Below are 17,863 nucleotides of genomic sequence, written 5' to 3' on the forward strand. Positions count from 1 at the left end.
CTGTTGTCGGGCTCCGATGAGGGACGGGCAGGTGGATTGTTCTTGGCAGAATTCTTCACAGGAGGGGCCCCTTCGCAGGGCCACTGGGCCAGTTCTGGCAGGTCCTCGAGGTGAGTCAGGGTTTCGGGGTCGGAAGGCACTGACCCTTCGTCGGGAGCGGTCGGCTCGTCCAGAAGGGGGTCGTTGGCCTCTGGTGGTGTATTCTGGATCTCGGGGGTGGTGGCGGTGTCTAGCGGCATGGGCTCTTCCCCCTCGGAGGGAGGTGCCCGGAGAGTCATTGAGCGCGTGGTGGCGCATACCCACTCGGGGAGGCCCATCATCTCGAGGTGGGCTCTTGGTTCCACTTGTCCCCACGGGGAGTTCTCAAGGTCATTGCCCAGGAGGCAGTCCACGGGCTGGGAGGTTCAGACCGCCACCTTTAACTTGCTGGTGACTCCCCCCCCATTCGAAGGGGACTAGGGCCATCCGACAGAGGCTCTCGGAATTGTCTGAGGAGATGACGGGGCAAAAGGCGCCAGGCAGGATCTGATCCTCGGAGATCAGGTGACAATGAACCGCCGTGACACTCGCCCCCGTATCCCGGAGGCCCTCGATGCGGTGACCGTTGACCATCACCTGCTGTCGGTACTTCTTCGTGTTGGCGGGCAGGGACGTTCCGGTGACCATCTCTCGATCCCCTAGGGAGACCAAGGCCATGGCGGCTGGTTCCCATTCTTCGGAGTCTTCTATCTCTTCCCCCAGGGCTACGGAGGCCATCTGTCGAGTCGGCGGGGTTGTTGTGGTGGACCGCTGGTACAGGGGACACTGCGGGTCGCTGGCATAGTGTCCGGTCTGTTGGCAGCGGAAGCAGGTGATCCTCACTCGGGGCCCCGGCCTCCCTGGTGGCCCGGTGCTGGCCGGAGGTGGAGCTGGAAAGGGCGGAGATTGTCCTCTGGGAGGGCTGAGCGGGGATCCCCCCGGAAGCTCCCTTTGCCGGCCTTGATTCCCTCCGCCCCTCTGGCGGGGGGGTCCCTGACTGTGGCGACCGTAGTCCCCCACGGGGCCCCGGGAGGCCCGGGTATTCACCCATCGGTCAGCCTCGACGGCCAGTTTTCGAGGGTCTGTGAGTTTGCTGTCCAGGAGGTGCTGGCGCAGCTCTACGAAGCAATTCGCGGACAAGTGTTCCCATGCGATTAGGTCGAACAGCTCCTCGAAGGTGGAGACCTTGCTGCCCTTGATCCATCCGTCCAAGGCCCGGCTGTAGAAGTTCACGTACTCCACCCAGGTGGTACCGGGTATCTTTTTGCAGTCTCTAAACCGTTGCCGGTACATTTCAGGGGTGAGCCCATATCTGGCTACTAGAGCCTCTTTCATGTGACTGTAGGAGTTCATCACGGTGGAGGGCAGGTCCAGCAGGGTATCTCTCCCCTCGCTCAGGAACCGGCCCCACAGCCCAGCCCCCCAGTCCTTCTGCGGGACTCGGTGGGAGGTCATGGCGACTTCGTAGGCCTTGAACCATTGCTGAATATCGTCGTTCTTATAGTATTCTTTCACCACATCTTTGGGGATGTGGACCTTTGGTTCCACGGTGGAGGAGATGGGTTGGGTTTCCGAGGGTCGGGCCTCCGCCTTCTTAGCCTTGAGCTCGATTTCTTTTAGGCTACGTTCGTGCTCTAGTTGGAGTTTTTTCTCGTTGTGTTCTCTCTGTCGTTTCTTTTCCTCTAGTTCTCCTTGTAGGCGTAACTGTTCCACCGCCAGTTTTTTCTCAGCCAGCTTTAGCTCTCCTTCGATTTTTAATTTTGCTAGTTCTAGTTCGTGGTTGCGATCTCTTTCTCGGTCTTTTTGGAATGCCGTGCTCGGGTTGGTGCCTGCGGCACCTAGGGAAGTTTCTCCTTCCATCCTTCTTGGTAGTGCGTAAGCCGTCTACTGCACGATCTCTAGGTGTTGGCTCGGATCCCGTCGCCTGCCACCAAATGTTGGAAAGCGTTCCCCGGGGAGGCTGCGGAATGTGTTCCTGACCACCCTGAGGCCCACCTTTCCCAGAGTTAGGCCGAGCAAGAGCAGGGGGGCCCTTCCTGGAAGGGTCTCGCACCTAGGATCGCACACGCTACGCTTCTCTCTTCTGCGGATAGAGGGACACCACACAGTAAATCGTTGCAAGATAATAAGCTTTTATCGGTGGTTATCAGGGATCTTTATGATCCGGCAGGCAGGTGCAGGATTAATGCCACAAGCGGCAGCGATCTTATGATGGAGGGAAAAGGGGTAGCGGGACAGTCTTTCAATCAGTGTCTCTGCGAGGTATCCGGCGCCCAGTTCTCAATCCTCGAGCTGAGGGGATGTTGCTTCTCTCGGCGATCTCTGCCGATTCTCTTGGAGGAGCGGGCCGCGAGTCACTCAGCAGGCACCGGAGGGTCTTAGTTCAGGGAGCCGCGACGGCGTCAGCAGGGCTCAGATGGTTCAGAGTTCGGGGAGCCGCGACAGCGTCAGCAGGGCTCAGGTGGTTCAGAGTTCGGGGAGCCGCGACAGCGTCAGCAGGGCTCAGATGGATCAGAGTTCGGGGAGCCGCGACAGCGTCAGCAGGGCTCAGATGGTTCAGAGTTTGGGGAGCCGCGACAGCGTCAGCAGGGCTCAGAGGGTTCAGAGTTCGGGTAGCGTTCTTCTGTTCGGGGAGCGATCGAGCCGCGACCAAGTCCGCAGGCTCTCGTCAGTCCAGGTCTTCTCTGCCTCTCGTCCCTTCAGCACCCCTTGTTATACTCCCCCTCCTCTTTGAAGTCCGGAGTCCTCGCGGAGAGGGGTCTGGTGCCTGGGGGGCGGTGTGTCGGGGTTTCCTGTTGCTCGGCCCCTTGATCTGTTCAGGTGGGTCTGGGAGGGACTCCAGACACTCAGCAGGCGAGGCGCCCGCTCACCGGGGGCCTGGTGGTCGATCGAAACCTCCCTCGGGGGAGAGACCAGAGGTGTGACGGGGTCGGCGCCTCTCGGTCTGGTTTGGGGGGGGAGGGTTTCGTTCTCCCTCGGCCGGGCATGCGTGTTGGGGATCTGGTCGGCCCTCGAGATGCTGGTCCACGGAAGCCGGGAGGCCGTGCCCACGAGGTTCGGCGTAGTTGTAGTGTCACTTGCTGGTCGGGAGGGCCCACGCCACGAGGCCGGTCTCACAGTATTAATGAGTGAGACTCCATTGACATGTATGAGGAGTGAGTCTCCACTGATGTTTATGAGGAGTGAGACTCCATCGGTGTGCAGGGAGGAATGAGACCACCGAAACTGTGTCAGCCTCGGGTTTGCTGTGGCTTGTCCTGTCGCTTGCTTGAATGCCAAACAGGAAGACGTGACAAGTTTTTTCTGCAGCGCAGACAGATATTAATCAAAGCAGAGTGTGGACAACAGCATTGTGCACCGAGGTTACAGTGGGGTTGTGTGAGTGTGTGTGCACCGAGGTTACGTGGGGTTGTGTGCGTGTGTGTGCACTGAGGTTACGTGGGGTTGTGTGCGTGTGTGTGCACTGAGGTAACGTGGGGCTGTGTGAGTGTGTGTGCACCGAGGTTACAGTGCGGTTGTGTGCATGTGTGTGCACTGAGGTTACGTGGGGTTGTGTGCGTGTGTGTGCACTGAGGTTACGTGGGGTTGTGTGAGTGTGTGTGCACCGAGGTTACAGTGCGGTTGTGTAAGTGTGTGTGCACCGAGGTTACGTGGTGTTGTGTGCGTGTGTGTGCACTGAGGTTACGTGGGGTTGTGTGCATGTGTGTGCACTGAGGTAATGTGGGGCTGTGTGAGTGTGTGTGCACCGAGGTTACAGTGCGGTTGTGTGCATGTGTGTGCACTGAGGTTACGTGGGGTTGTGTGCGTGTGTGCACCGAGGTTCCTGTGAGGTTGTGTGCATGTGTGTGCACTGAGGTTATGTGGGGTTGTGTGCGTTTGTGTGCACTGAGGTTACTGTGGGGTTGTGCGTGTGTGTGCACCAAGGTTCCTGTGAGGTTGTGTGCGTGTGTGTGCACCAACATTACCGTAGGGGTGTGCGCATACACCAAGGATACCATGGGGTTCTGTGTGGGTGAGCATCGAGGTTACAGTGTGGTTATTTGTGTGAGTGATCACTGAGGTTACATTAAGAAGGTGGTGGTGTGTTGGTGAGTGGCAGGGGGTGATGTGTTTGTGTGTGTGTGTGTGCAACAAGGTTACATAACTAACTGACCTGCAGCCATCATCCACCATCACTGACTCACCTGCAGCCATCACTCACCATCACTGACTCATCTGTGCCCATCACTCAACATCGCTGATGCACCTGCCCCATCACGAACCATCACTGACTCACCTCCCCCCAACACTGACTAACCTGCCCCATCGCCAACTATCACTGACTCACGTGTGCCCATCACTGGCTCACCTGCACCCATCACTCACCATCACTAACTCACCTGTGACCATCACCCACCATCACTGATTCACCTGTACCCATCACTCACCATCACTGACTCACCTGCGCATATCACTCACCATTACAGACTAACCTGCGCCCATCACTCACCATCCCTGATTCACCTTAGGCCATCACACCTTCACTGACTCACCCGCCCCTCACTCACACATCACTGACTGACCTGCACCCATCACTCACCATCAATGACTCACCTGTGTCCATCGATGACTGACCTGCACCCATCACCCACCATCACCGACTCACTTGCACCCATTACTGACTCACCTACGCCCATCACTCACATCACTGACCCACCAATCCCATCACCCACCATCACTGACTCACCTGCACCCATCACCCACCATCACTGACTCAACTGTGCCCATCACTCACCTTCACTGACCTGCACCCATCACTCACCACCACTGACTCACCTGCGCCCACCACTCACCATCCCTGGCTCACCTGTGCCCATCACACACCATCATTGGCTCACCTGTCCCATCACTCACCATCACTGACTCACCTGTACCCATCACCCACCATCACAAACTCACCTAAGCCCATCACTCACCATCACTTGACTCAGCTGCGCCACTCACTCGCCATCACTGATTCACCTGTGCCCATTACTCATCACCACTGACTCACTGGCACCCATCACCCACCATCACCGACTCATCTGTGCCCATCACTTAACTTCACTGACTAACCTGCACCCATCACTCACCACCACTAACTCACCTGCACCCATCACTCTCCATCCCTGACTCATCTGCACCCATTACTGACTGGCCTGCGCCCATCACACCATCACTGACTGACTTGTGCCCAACACCCACCATCACTAACTCACCTGTGTCCATCAGTCACCATCACTGACTAACCTGCACCCATCACTCACCACCACTAGCACACCTGCGCCCATCACTCTCCATCCCTGACTCATCTGCACCCATTCACCATCACTGACTGACCTGCACCCTTCACTCACCATCACTGACTGACCTCCGCCCCTCACTCACCTCACTGTCTCACTTGTGCTGATACACCACCATCACTATCTCACCTGCCCCATAACACACCATCACTGACTCACCTGAGCCCATCACTAGCAATCACTGACTTCTGCCAATCAATCCCCATCACTGACTGACTCCGGCCATCACTCACTGTCACTAACTCAATCTCTCCATCACTCACCGTCACTGACTCACCTGGTCCCTTCACTCTCCATCACTGACTGCCCAGCACCCATCAGTCACCATCATTGACCCACATGCGCCCATCACACCATAACTGAATGACCTGCGCCCATCATCCACCATCACTGACTCACCTGCGCCCATCACCAACCATCGCTGACTCATCTGCACCCTTCGCTCATCATTATTGACTCACCTGTGCCTATCATTCACCACCACTGACTCACCTGAGCCCATCACTCACTATCACTTACTGACTCGCGCCCATCACTCACCATCCCTGACTCACCTGCGCCCATCACCCACCATCACTGACTCAACTGTGCCCATCACTCACCTTCACTGACCTGCACCCATCACTCACCACCACTGACTCACCTGCGCCCACCACTCACCATCCCTGGCTCACCTGTGCCCATCACACACCATCATTGGCTCACCTGTCCCATCACTCACCATCACTGACTCACCTGTACCCATCACCCACCATCACAAACTCACCTAAGCCCATCACTCACCATCACTTGACTCAGCTGCGCCACTCACTCGCCATCACTGATTCACCTGTGCCCATTACTCATCACCACTGACTCACTGGCACCCATCACCCACCATCACCGACTCATCTGTGCCCATCACTTAACTTCACTGACTAACCTGCACCCATCACTCACCACCACTAACTCACCTGCACCCATCACTCTCCATCCCTGACTCATCTGCACCCATTACTGACTGGCCTGCGCCCATCACACCATCACTGACTGACTTGTGCCCAACACCCACCATCACTAACTCACCTGTGTCCATCAGTCACCATCACTGACTAACCTGCACCCATCACTCACCACCACTAGCACACCTGCGCCCATCACTCTCCATCCCTGACTCATCTGCACCCATTCACCATCACTGACTGACCTGCACCCTTCACTCACCATCACTGACTGACCTCCGCCCCTCACTCACCTCACTGTCTCACTTGTGCTGATACACCACCATCACTATCTCACCTGCCCCATAACACACCATCACTGACTCACCTGAGCCCATCACTAGCAATCACTGACTTCTGCCAATCAATCCCCATCACTGACTGACTCCGGCCATCACTCACTGTCACTAACTCAATCTCTCCATCACTCACCGTCACTGACTCACCTGGTCCCTTCACTCTCCATCACTGACTGCCCAGCACCCATCAGTCACCATCATTGACCCACATGCGCCCATCACACCATAACTGAATGACCTGCGCCCATCATCCACCATCACTGACTCACCTGCGCCCATCACCAACCATCGCTGACTCATCTGCACCCTTCGCTCATCATTATTGACTCACCTGTGCCTATCATTCACCACCACTGACTCACCTGAGCCCATCACTCACTATCACTTACTGACTCGCGCCCATCACTCACCATCCCTGACTCACCTGCGCCCATCACCCACCATCACTGACTCAACTGTGCCCATCACTCACCTTCACTGACCTGCACCCATCACTCACCACCACTGACTCACCTGCGCCCACCACTCACCATCCCTGGCTCACCTGTGCCCATCACACACCATCATTGGCTCACCTGTCCCATCACTCACCATCACTGACTCACCTGTACCCATCACCCACCATCACAAACTCACCTAAGCCCATCACTCACCATCACTTGACTCAGCTGCGCCACTCACTCGCCATCACTGATTCACCTGTGCCCATTACTCATCACCACTGACTCACTGGCACCCATCACCCACCATCACCGACTCATCTGTGCCCATCACTTAACTTCACTGACTAACCTGCACCCATCACTCACCACCACTAACTCACCTGCACCCATCACTCTCCATCCCTGACTCATCTGCACCCATTACTGACTGGCCTGCGCCCATCACACCATCACTGACTGACTTGTGCCCAACACCCACCATCACTAACTCACCTGTGTCCATCAGTCACCATCACTGACTAACCTGCACCCATCACTCACCACCACTAGCACACCTGCGCCCATCACTCTCCATCCCTGACTCATCTGCACCCATTCACCATCACTGACTGACCTGCACCCTTCACTCACCATCACTGACTGACCTCCGCCCCTCACTCACCTCACTGTCTCACTTGTGCTGATACACCACCATCACTATCTCACCTGCCCCATAACACACCATCACTGACTCACCTGAGCCCATCACTAGCAATCACTGACTTCTGCCAATCAATCCCCATCACTGACTGACTCCGGCCATCACTCACTGTCACTAACTCAATCTCTCCATCACTCACCGTCACTGACTCACCTGGTCCCTTCACTCTCCATCACTGACTGCCCAGCACCCATCAGTCACCATCATTGACCCACATGCGCCCATCACACCATAACTGAATGACCTGCGCCCATCATCCACCATCACTGACTCACCTGCGCCCATCACCAACCATCGCTGACTCATCTGCACCCTTCGCTCATCATTATTGACTCACCTGTGCCTATCATTCACCACCACTGACTCACCTGAGCCCATCACTCACTATCACTTACTGACTCGCGCCCATCACTCACCATCCCTGACTCACCTGCTGCGATAAAGTCAGCCCTTTTGCTCTGCTCACCCCCATTTTGTGACTGATACGGGTGGTAACTGATTCTGACTGTCCCTGGGCCCTGCTAACCAGGCCCAGGGCCAGTGCTCTGATTCAAATATATGGTAATTAGATGTAATTACAGTTGAAACTGACAACCTACCTGAAAATCCCTACTATATGGTAGGGCAGGTAGGGTTAGAGGTGCCGGAAGATTCAAGGCACTGCTGTGATGTCTGCTGTCATTTTAAAAGTCAGCCCTGCTCTGCAAATTGCTTTTAAACTGAAATTATATGCAAATTCCACTTTGGATTTAAAGGTACTTCCAAAGTATGAAACTACCTTATTTTTAAACATACATCTCCCCTATGGTCTATCCCAGGTGCCCCCAGGGTAGGGTGTCATGTGAAGATAAGCAGGAACACTTTAGAAGATGTTTTGTATGCCCGGGTGAGGTGGTAATCTGCCAACTTCATTTCCCCCAATTGTAGCACATGGGCTCTATAGGCTAACATGGGAATACTTTAATCGAGTATAAGCATTGACGGGGTGAGATAAAATAATATTTCAAGGATTTAAAAGATTGGTAATGATTAATCCAACAACTTGCCACTGATGAATGTATCATAACGAGTACAGAAAAGAAGTTATAGAACTTTCTTTTCTGTTGTGCTAAAATCCAGCCTTCTAGCAACCTCTCCGAATTGGCCAGTCATGCCAGGCTTAGCCAAGCTGCTCTGATGGGGTCATTAGTGGCCCCATAGAGACAGAGGGTATCTGGTGGTGGGACTTCAGCAGCTGCAGAGGACAGGCCAGGAAGGCGGTTGGCTTAGCCAGATCTTAACTCCAGGGAGAAATATTCTCTATCTTGAATTTTATAGTGCAGCGCTTTCAGTAGTGGCTGGTGTTGTCACAGAGTGGCGGGTGGGGTGCTGGGGGGAAGGTGCCGAGGGACGACGGACGACAAATGACAGCAACAAAAAACTTGCCTGCAGCCGGCCCCGTCACACTCTTCTGCTCCTCTCCACTGCAGGCACAGGCTCCAAGACTCCACTGCGGCCAATCCTGACGTCGCTCTCGTGCTGCTGGAAGCAGCATCAGGATTGATCCGAGCGCTCTAAATTTGCACTCCCAGTGAGACTGGGCCCGGGCCACCATCACGCCTCCCTACCGGTTTTTTAGGAGGGGACCGCGGCCGCGGACGCAGCCGCAGAAGACAAAACTACCAAAGCCAATTCGCAGGCGAGAGACAGACCCGCCACAAATTCTATCAATGGGGGCCCCAACAATGAGTAGTATAACATTGCCTGACACCATGACACTCTTACCCAATGATGTGTCCATCCCTTCCAACCCTCACAATGAGAACGTGATTCCACCCGCCTGCCTTACGCCATCCATTGCCACCCTCGTAGTGCTACCCAATCCTCCCAGGAACCAAGTGGCTTCACAACTGGTCCTGCCGATTGTACCCCAGACTACTACTCCCACTGACCAGACTATACCCATTTTCAATCTCTCCACTCATCTCCTATCCTCCGACGAATTCTCCATACTCAGTAAGGGCCTATCCTTCGTCCCCACCGCACCCAGTAATTTTTTCAAGCTTCAGGAGGGCTTTCTCCTGTTTTTCAGATGTATCCGTCTGAAACAATTCTATTCCGATTAACCTGATACTAGTCTTTGAAAGACAATTTAGACCGGCCTCCACCTTCCTATCACCTACTTCAATGATGCTGCCAGAAATTTTAACCTTGGAGAAACTTGTCCTACATGAAGTAAAAGAACTCCAACACCAATCCGAATTTGTACCCTACAATCTGCCACTCACGGAGAAAACTGCTATAGACAATTTGAGTAACAACAAGAATAGAGTCATCAAACCCGCCAATAAGGGCATGGTAGAGTTGTAATGGATCATGAGAAATATGACGGAGAGATTCTTCGCCAACTCAACAATCCTACTCACTACCGCAAATGACTTCAGACCCACTGACCTCTATACAACAAGAAATATCCACAGTCACCTCCCAGGCCCTTCACGACGGCATCATCAGTAAAAAAGTACATGCTTTCCTCAATAACCCTCACCCAGAACACCAGCGATCTATACCTTACCCAATATACATAAAAACCCATCCATACCACCGGGTCAGCCGATAGTCTCTGGCTGCGGTTCTATCTTGGAACCTTTAGGTAAATACATAAAAACCCATCCAAACCACCGGGTCGGCCGATAGTCTCTGGCTGCGGTTCCATCTTGGAACCTTTGGGTAAATACGTTGACGCCATCCCGAAAGAATTTGTTCCACTCGCTGATACCTTTGTCAAAGCCGCACCCATCCGATCATCATCATTGAGGACCTCCCATTTAACATCGATCCCGACCTCATGACTGGCCTCGATATCGAATCGTTGTGTACCAACATCCCCTAGATAGAGGGTCTGGGGGTGAATGAACATCTATTGAACACACGATTGCGACCTATGCATATCCCCACCAAGTTCATAATTCAAATTCTTAACATTGCATTGACCAACAACTACTTCCTGTACAAAGAAACGTACGACCTCCAGATTAAAGGAGTCTCCATGGGAGCTTGTCTTGCCCCGAACTTTGCGGTCCTTTATGTCCACCATTTAGAGTCTACACTTATCTTGTCAACCCAAAACCCATTCTTTTTTTTTTTTTTTTTTTTTTTTGGAAACCGTTTATTACAGACTCCAAAAAATATACAAAGATGGGCCTACAACCTTCAGGCCGGCCGCTAGCAAACAGGAGGAGCATGTAATACAGACAATAGAACGCACGCTGCGGCAAAAGGGAATTCACAGGAGTTGAAAGAGGCGTTGGCAGCCACACCTTCCGGACCCCACATGACGGTTTCATTTTTATATAAATAACAACAAAAAAAGCAAGTCCACAAGGCAACCCACAGTCGGCAACAACAGCATGTGCTCCCCTAGGGGGGGGACCCCACTGATTCATAGGAATATCGAGGGGGGGAATAGGTCAGGACGGGGACTAAGTAAACTCATTGCCCAGAACCGGGAAGACAAACAGGCTAAGGAGACGGGGCCGGTGACGGATCCGGCAGTAGCGGCGGGGTACAGATTCCCCCACGGTAAGCGTTCCTGGGGCCCCATACTTTCACCCACGTCCCAGGCTTACCTCTCGCAACATACACCACCTTTTCCCGAAACCAAAACCCATTCTTGAATAAGATTATACTATGGCGTCGATTTATAGACGACATCCTCCTTCTATGGCAAGGGCAACTAGAAGACCTTTCGTCTTTTGTCATTGTCATCTGGTTCAATAACAACCAACCACACCTTACATTCACCTCTGACATCAGAAAAAATGACCTTCCATTCCTCGATCTAACATTACACGCAGAAGACGGTACCATTGGTACGGCCCTGTACCAGAAACCCACAGAACGGAACACCGTGCTCCTCTATTCTAGCTGCCATCCTCGCGGCCTATGTGACGGCCTACCGTACGGGCAATTCCTGCGCATACGGCGTAATTGTAAATGGCGCAAGGATTATTTCCGTGAGGCAGCCATCCTATCCGGAAAATTGACTAGCAGAGGCTACCCTAAACACCTAGTTAAAAGGGCTCTTAAACGTGCTTGCTATAGCCATAGAGAAATAATCTTGGAACCATCTACCAAACGTCAAAACACACGTATTCCTTTTGTCTCAACCTACAGCCCCTGCAGCAACAAGGTTGGCAGAATAATCAAGAATAAGTGGACATTGGTCCGTACCTTCGCACACTTTTCTGAACCCCCTTTACTATCCTACAAAAGAGGAAACAACCTCTCAGACAAATTGGTCCATGCCATTACAAGGCCATCTAAAGAAAAGAATGATCAATCAGTGACATCATTATGGGGCCTTCCACCCATCACAGGCCATTGTAAACGCCAGAATTGCAATGTTTGTGACCTTACCAGTAACACAAAGGTATTTGTCACCACACAACGTACCTACCAACTCAAGCAATTTTCCAACTGCCGCACCAAAAATGTTATCTACGCGATCCATTGCCCGTGCAATTTACTTTGCATCGGCCAGACGACACAGATGTGAAAGAACGCATCTCTCAACACAAGAGTCGTATTAGATGCAATGTCACTACTGCAGCACTGGTAACACACTATAAAGAAAACAATACCTCAGAAACAGATATGACATGGCAGGTCATAGACCGTCCACTACTGCCCATCCGTGGCGGTAACCTCCAACTCTTGATGAATAAATGTGAGTGTAGGTGGATCACACGGTGTAACTCTGTAGCCCAAGGCCTTAATTCGCTTGATGAGTGGAACACAGTCACCACTATAACATAGAATCCCCATTTTCACATTTCCCAGCCAATGTCCCTTATTTCTATTCTGTATGGGCATCCTTTCTGAGCTGAATTTTACTGCATAAACACCTTTTCCAATGTATACTTAATTAATATTGTATGTTTTTAACTTGTGCAATGTAACTATTATTTTATCTTGGTCGCAATTCCCATATTCATTTTGTAATTTGTGCTTTTTTTCCGATTCACGCATATCGCAAAAGTTTTTGCATCCCACCCAGATGCCATTTGTTGTCTTTATCCTCTACCACATGTTATTTTAAGATTATCCTTGAACTCGACAATCTGTTTGTTTTTGTAATTTGTCTGATACATTCGTATTGCTTGATTATCCTTTGCATTCATCATCACATGAAATTTTGTGTCATGTAGTTTCTTTCTACAGTCCACTGAATACTGTGCAGTATTATCGTTGCCCATGATCTGTATTTCTCGAGTAGTACAATTCACTGCTTTTTTAATATAATTTAACAATCTTGAATGTTGTGTAAATATACATTTTACGTCACCCATACTCGGTGCCTTTTTAAGACAGCGTTTGCCCTATGCCGTGTCTTTTCTTTCCCGCCCCCCTGGGGCACCTAACTCTTGTCCCTATGCTCTGGTTCCCTTCCACAGTTCCCACTCGCAAGTACCTTCACCTTACTTCCCCGTCCCCCTGGGGCACCATATATCTTCTCCTACGCTCTAGTCGTTTCTCTGGTTCACGCACGGCAAGCACTCTCACGTGATCTTGCCGCTGCCTATTTCCTGACACGCCTTGGCTACACCCGTGAGACGCTTCACTCATCCCAGACTGTGTCCGGATTGATCCCGGCTCCTGTATTCTTCACGGAGGGCGTATACTTGTTGGACTTAACCAGCCGCCGCCCATTCAATTTTTCTCCGGTAAGACCACAGCGCTTCCCTCCAACTACCATCGATCTCCCATTTGTCTCAATTGCGCTGCCTTCCTTTTACCTGAATTTCCCTTCCTTTCCAGAGCGCTGCCCTCTCTTCTGCACGCTCGTCCCCCATGACGTTGGACCTGCCACAACTGGTAAGTCCATGTAACTGCCCCTCTGACCCCCGCACCCAGCCGTTATTCCTTGATGGCTATTACCTATTAAGTGCCTTTTCCCTCACCGAGAGTTCCTCCTAGCATTTTATTGCGTCCTCAAGCCACTTCGCCTCTTGGGTTCCAGACGTGTAGGATCCACCTTCTGGACTTTTACTTCCCCCCTCCTCATTGAATGCCACCAGGTGTTACTCATTTCTCCTCGTTTTTCCCCTGACTCTTTTGCTTCCTTCTGGGTTTCAATCCTATTGATTTTCCCTCCTTTTCCTTCTAATTCTATAGAGCACCTTAAATTGAAACGTGTAACCATCATCTTGATGATGACCTCAAGTTAGAGAGGTCGAAACGCCGTCGACTCTACAACGCCAATTGCGGCATCCTGAAGGGTCACCCACAAATAATGAAATTATGTTTGTGACTGTAAATACTTTGTTTTGACCTTCACTGATTGCCTTATTTGTTTTTGCGCCGCCCCACGTTGTTCCTTCATCACGTGTCACTGCGCCATTCATTCACTACAACACTTCCAGTGCACATCTGGTTGTTATGGTTACTGCAATTTAGTTGTAATTCTGTGCTTCTATATGCAAATAACAACCGTTTCACTCTCCATTGGTCTCCCTTGTTCCTTTCCTGTGCTATGTGATTGATACATCCTTTGAAACAGTCCCCCCACTTGATTTACCTGTTGAGATGTTGTTTTATTGTTACAACTGCGCTCTGCAGCCCGGCAACGCTGCTTGGGTTGGAGACAGCTTCAGTGCACATGAGGGTTTGGCCGGCCTAAGCCGTCGTGCACACTGATCACACTGCACGTACTCCTCCTCCTCCTGCAGCCTGTCATCCTCAGGGCCCCGCCTCCAAGGACTCAGCAGGAAAGGAAAATAAATGATAATAAAATGTGTTTATTATCATTCTATTTTACCTTTCCTGTCAGTTTGAGGCAGCTGGCAGGGGTGGGACATACCTTTGCCGTAGCGGAGGAGCCGCAACTGAGTGCTTTTTGGGACAAGAATATGGCACACTTTGGAGGCAGCTGTCATACTTTTGCGAGGCACCCTGCGCCCCATGGGTCAGGGTTGCCCCCCCCCCCCGCTTGTCGCCCCAGAACACTGGATAAATATGGGAGAGCTGCATAGCAACTCAGATCCCTTGCCTGAAACTACAAGAAGAATAAGGACTGCCCTTCTGGAACCCTGGCCTGCACCAAGAGGGCTGTACTCTGAATGACTGCACCTGCTGCACACTGCGGAACTACAGCCCTAAGGACTTTGCCTTGCTTCAAAAAGAGGAGTGGACACCCTGAAAGCAACAGGTTAAAAGAGCGACACCTGCATCATATCCAGCAAGAAGAATCCAGCTGACCAGCTTCAGCTGGATTTTGAAGGATTTGACTATGTGCATTGTGGGAACTGTAGTCCCAACTTCCGAGGAGCAGCTCAGGGATTCTGGGATCTTGGATTTGTTTGTGGACACCTCGAACCATCAAGGGGAACTTCAGGGAGAAGTTCCAGAGGTTCGGAGCAACGTTTGGAAACAGCTCCATAAGGTGACCGACCCGACATCGAGAGTCAAGCCAATTACATTGAGCTGCGACCTGGTCTGAATTTCAGGTTCTTCCTGCTCAAGACTTCCAGGAGTTGACCAGGAGCTCCCGCTGAACCAAGTCAACAGAGCCGCAGCAAATCAGGCCTGCTGGAGAGGCCTGCTCGATGTCGAGAGAAAATCCTCCAGAAAAATGTCTTAGTGCAAAGGTAAACTTTTGATCGACGCCTCCCGCTTAGTGTATTCGGCCAGGGCTCCATCACGGTCGGCCTCAAACTTCAACTTTGTCCCAGTGATGGGAAACCAGATGTCCCAATTTGTCGCTATTGTTTTTTAAGCACTAGAAAGTGTTTATCCTTTAAAAAATCATATCTCCTGTTCCGTACATTGGATTGGTGTCATTTTAAAGATAAAAATATTTCCTATTTTTATAAATTGGTGTTGGATTTTTATTGTGTGTTGTATGTTACTTATTTAATGTACTGGTGTTTTTAAATGCTTTACACACCTGTCTCCTAAGTTTAGCCTGCCTGCTCATTGCCAAGCCTCATTGCTAGTAGTAGGTGCAGACTTACCCCTACTAGTAATCCACCTTCCAACACCTGCGCCCATCACTCACCATCACTGACTTACCTACGCTTATCGCTCACCATCACAGACTCACCTTCACCCATCACACATCATGCACCTGCACGTACGTTGCAGTGCATGGTAGGGTTCGGGGGGGGGGGGGGGGGATTAGCCAAGTGTGTGTATGTGCGTAGGGGGTTCATGTTAGGCACATGATCGTCTAAACTTTGCTCTGAGGTATTTCTGAGGTCTTTACTGTCCCAGGGGCACCTTCTGGCCCTTCAGGCACTGCCCAGTGTTGCACTATGTGCCTGAGAGCCAAGTGAAGGGGGTAGATAGCGCCGGAGGGGATGGGGATGGGGTTGTGTACGGGGGAGGGGGTGCTGGAGGGGATGGAGGAGGGGGAGGGCTATGAGGGAGGGGTAGAGGGGGTACCTGAGGAGGATGGAGAAAGGTATTGTGTACGGGGGAGGTTTGGAAGAGGCTGGAGGGGATGAAGGAGGGGAGGGCTTTGAGGGTGGGGTGGAGGGGTTACCGGAAGGGGATGGAGGAGGCGGTGGTGTACGGGGGAGGGGTGGAGGAGGCTGGAGGGGATGGAGGAGGGGTATGAGGGAGGGGTGGAGGGGGTGCCGGTGGGCGATGGAGGAGGGGGTGGTGTACGGGGGAGGGGTGGACGGAGTGCGGGAGGGGATGGAGGAGGGGTGGTGTATGGGGGAGAGGTGGAGGGAGTGCAGGAGGGCATGGAGGAGGGGTAGGGGTATGAGGGAGGGGTGGAGGGGTGCCGGTGGGCAATGGAGGAGGGGGTGGTGTACGGGGGAGGGGTGGACGGAGTGCGGGAGGGGATGGAGGAGGGGTGGTGTATGGGGGAGAGGTGGAGGGAGTGCAGGAGGGCATGGAGGAGGGGTAGGGGTATGAGGGAGGGGTGGAGGGGTGCCGGTGGGCAATGGAGGAGGGGGTGGTGTATGGGGGAGGGGTGGAGGAGGCTGGAGGGGATGGAGGAGGGGTGGGGTATGAGGAAGGGATGGAGGGGGTACCGGAGATGGATGGAGGAGGGGTGGTGTATGGGCGAGAGGCGGAGGAGGCTGGAGGGGATGGAGGAGGGTTGGGGTATGAGGGAGGGGTGGAGGGGGTGCCGGTGGGCGATGGAGGAGGGGGTGGTGTACAGGGAGGGGTGGAGGGAGTGCAGGAGGGGATGGAGGAGGGTGGTGTATGGGGGAGAGGTGGAGGGAGTGCAGGAGGGGATGGAGGAGGGTTGGGGTATGAGGGAGGGGTGGAGGGGGTTTCGGAAGGGGATGGAGGAGGCGGTGGTGTACGGGGGAGGGGTGGAGGAGGCCGGAGGGGATGAAGGAGGGGTGGAGGGGGCACCGGGAGATGGAGGAGGCGGTGGTGTGCGGGGGAAGGGGGGAGGGGTTGGGTATGAGGGAGCTGTGGAGGGGGTGCCAGAGGGGATGGAGGAGGAGTGGGGTATGAGGGAGGGGTGTAGGGGGTGCCGGTAGGCAATAGAGGAGGGGGTGGTGTACGGGGGAGGGGTGGAGGGAGTGCTGGAGGGGATGGAGGAGGGGGAGGGTTATGAGGGGGTGTGCAGGGGATGGAGAAGGGGGAGGGGTACGAGGGAGGGGTGGAGGGAGTGCCAGAGGGGATGGAGGAGGGGTGGGGTATGAGGGAGGGGTGTAGGGGTGCCGGTAGGCAATAGAGGAGGGGGTGGTGTACGGGGGAGGGGTGGAGGGAGTGCTGGAGGGGATGGAGGAGGGGGAGGGTTATGAGGGGGTGTGCATGGGATGGAGGAGGGGGAGGGGTACGAGGGAGGGGTGGAGGGAGTGCCAGAGGGGATGGAGGAGGGGTGGTGTACAGGTGTGGGGTGGAGGAGGCTGGAAGGGATGGAGGAGGGGGAGGGCTATGAGGGAGGGGTAGAGGGGTACCTGAGGAGGATGGAGAAGGGGGTGGTGTACGGGGGAGAAGTGGAGGAGGCTGGAGGGGACGGGGGAGGGGTGGGGTATGAGGGAGGGGTGGAGAGGGTGTCGGAGGGGATGGAGGAGGGGTGGTGTATGGGGGAGGGGTGGAGGGAGTGCCAGAGGGGATGGAGGAGGGGGGGTGTATGGGGGAGGGGTGGAGG

General features: G+C 53.4%; 1 protein-coding gene and 1 long non-coding RNA gene across 5 annotated transcripts in view; one reads left to right on the forward strand and one right to left on the reverse strand.

The window, feature by feature from the left end:
• DOK1 (docking protein 1) overlaps positions 1 to 17,863 on the reverse strand; it is a 313,371-nt gene that overhangs the window by 199,997 nt on the left and 95,511 nt on the right. The gene's annotated exons all lie outside the window — the stretch shown is intronic.
• LOC146863533 (uncharacterized) overlaps positions 1 to 17,863 on the forward strand; it is an 86,593-nt gene that overhangs the window by 38,470 nt on the left and 30,260 nt on the right. For 2 of the 3 annotated variants that reach the window (XR_014978270.1, XR_014978271.1), the window contains exons 1-2: positions 10,907 to 13,466; positions 13,561 to 13,617. The exons of the other annotated variant lie outside the window; for it this stretch is intronic. This is a non-coding gene — a long non-coding RNA (uncharacterized LOC146863533). Of the gene's footprint in view, positions 1 to 10,906; positions 13,467 to 13,560; positions 13,618 to 17,863 lie in introns of those variants that run through there. 3 annotated transcript variants of the gene reach the window in all.

The sequence above is a fragment of the Triturus cristatus genome, chromosome 2_2 (assembly GCF_964204655.1).
Source record: "Triturus cristatus chromosome 2_2, aTriCri1.1, whole genome shotgun sequence".
NCBI classification, from domain to species: domain Eukaryota; kingdom Metazoa; phylum Chordata; class Amphibia; order Caudata; family Salamandridae; genus Triturus; species Triturus cristatus.